The following is a 2,744-nucleotide window of genomic DNA, read 5'->3' on the forward strand; positions in this document are numbered from 1 at the left end:
ACCCCATCCTATCGGTGAGAAAAATTTTGAAAACCCTTCACAGAGTATGAAATGTTCTTATTTATCATTTTTCTAGTAGATGTAGCAGTTCCATAAGAAGGAGTGTTTTCCGCGGGCACAGAGAAATCCAACTGGTTTCTAAAGTCGTATTAAACTCTCTTATTTTATCATTCACCTTCCTTCCTTCTCTGCTCCCATCTCCCATCCATTCTCCCTTCCCTTTCCCTTTCAGTTCTCTCCTTATTAATTATACTAATTTTTTTCTTTATAAAAAACCACAAGATAGGATTAGAATTAATGGAGTGATCTGATTGGAGCGGTATATTGCATTTCTACAACATGGAAGAGAGGCTCTCAAAACACTGAGAAAAATGGAAAAGGATGGTGAGAGTCAAAAATGGGGTCCTGAGGATGCATTTTTATGTATTACTCTTTAAGAATTATCTTCCCTTTTTATGACAAAAACAATGTGAGTTGTTGTATTTAATTTGGAATATACAGGGAAGCATATAGATGATGGAAAAACCCATTTGTAAACACACTGTCTTAAAATAACCACTGTGAAAATACAAGCACATTTTCTATAGTATTTTTTTTTTCACTCTGTGTGAGTTTAAAATGAAATTGGGGCCATTCTCTGTATACTTATGAGTAACCTTCTTTTTTACACTTGACAATTTATTACAAACTTTTTCTATTTATTTTTACATTTTGCAAAAAGATTTTCAGTTCCCTCATATGAATGTTAATTTAAAACCAATCCTCTCTTATCAAGCTTTTGGGTTCTTTCTTTTTTTTTTTTTTTTTTTTTTTACTGTTATAAATAACTCTGCGATACAATTTTGTATATAAACATTTTTGCTTAGCACCTTTGTTTCCTTAAGTGAAATAATGGAATGCAGTCTTTTTAACAGAAGCTGTCTTTGCTTTTCCTTTAAAACAGAATATATGCTAATGTACTTCAGGGTCTCAATGGACCTAAAAGTAATAATTTCCCCAAGTTAAGTAAAACACATAAACTGTCCCTATTTTGTTCTAGTTTATTTTGCTTTGCATCTAAGGAACTCTATAAGAGCATAAATAAACTAATGCGAGAGGCAAGAACTTTTTGACGTCTTTCTCTATCTTTTAGATGCTGTGCCTAGTAGGATCCTGCCAATGATTTGATCCAGAACGTTCTCTATATATGGTCTTTTCTTGGACCTGATTTATAGTCCTTATAATGTCCTATAGGTAATTTGTCTATGTTTTCCGTTCCAAATGTCAGAACATTTCAGACACATCTCCCTTTGCAAATTGCACCAAAAACACCTGCGGGGTCAGCCCTTTTAACAAGTCTAACACAAATGGAATACGTTATTCTTGGACTCACAGTGGTGCTCATAATTTAATGAGAAAGGATAATAACGAAGCATTATATCGATCATCTTTACAATAGAGAGGATTCTCTTGCGTCCCAATATAAGGCCGGCCGTGAGAATGAATTTGAAAGGATCTACACTTACTTGCTAGCTAGAAGCAAATATTTTTTATGAGCTGAAGCTTCACAAAAGTTTCAGGATAGAAAGGCATACCAGCACATAACCTCCAACTGTCCCGCAAAGGTATTTAGCAAAATATAAGACTGTATATTTCTAGCCATAGCATTTATCCTGATTAAAAAAAAAAATCTATATGTAACTTAGAATGGACCAACTGGGAGACAGTGTCATGGGGAAGTGTGAAATTGAATACTTTTTTTTCAAGTGAAAGAATAATAAAATTAAAGTTGAAAGAAAGGGTTCTACTAAAATTACTGGTACTATATTTGTAACAAATGTTTGAGGGAGAAAAGAGAGAGAGAAAAGAAAGGGGGAAAAAGGAAAAAGAAAAGATATATGGATGGCAGAAAGGAAAAATGGAACAAATAAAGGAAAAAGGAATAAAGGATGGGAGACTGGGTTGAACTGTTGTTCGCTGGTACATGAAGGAATCACTGAATTAAAAATTGATCTCTTAATCTTTCAGCTCATGCCTTCTGCTTCTTCACTTTATTAAGGCCCCCCCACCACCACACCCCCATGTATTATGTTGTCTCTGAAGTAGATGGGAAGAAAGTAGAACCCGGACACAAAGGAATGATGAAGATGTTCCTATTATTTTTCAGGTTTAGCAGTTAACAATAACCCTTGTTCCTCACCACATGATTTATTCATAGCACATTTAGCGTAAATTAATTGAATGCGCTCTGGAATAATGGTCCAAAGAGTCTGGAGTCTATCAGACAAGGACAACAGAGTTAGAGCAGTTTGGGAAAACTTCTCAAGGCACTTCAGTGACATTGATGGTCGACTCCTCAGTAGAATTCACTGAGACGCAGCATAAATACTTTTCCGTTAGCCTTGAAATTACACATCCATTTGTGTCTCTTTGGGCCACATCTTTCCCAATATACCTCTGTGCTTAAGAATAGACTGAGGCTCCTGTGTTTTTACTTATCTCAACAACATAAATAAACAAGTCCTAAAAAAAAAAGGAGAGAAGGAGAAAACAAGTTGGCTTTCTTTTTTCTTGATTGTTCACAAAAAGTCGCTTTTACAAAATAAAATGGTCAAAATATTTTCTAAAGAATGACTGTATTTCATGCATGAGCTAAAAAGTACTAGTATTAATTAATCATCCTTCTGCAAGCTTGGGTAAAAGCTTTCTGAGAAAATTTTGTGTGATCAACAAGTTCTCCAAATAAATTGAATTTTTCTAAAGTA

Source organism: Camelus bactrianus, chromosome 24, assembly GCF_048773025.1.
Source record: "Camelus bactrianus isolate YW-2024 breed Bactrian camel chromosome 24, ASM4877302v1, whole genome shotgun sequence".
Lineage (NCBI taxonomy): Eukaryota > Metazoa > Chordata > Mammalia > Artiodactyla > Camelidae > Camelus > Camelus bactrianus.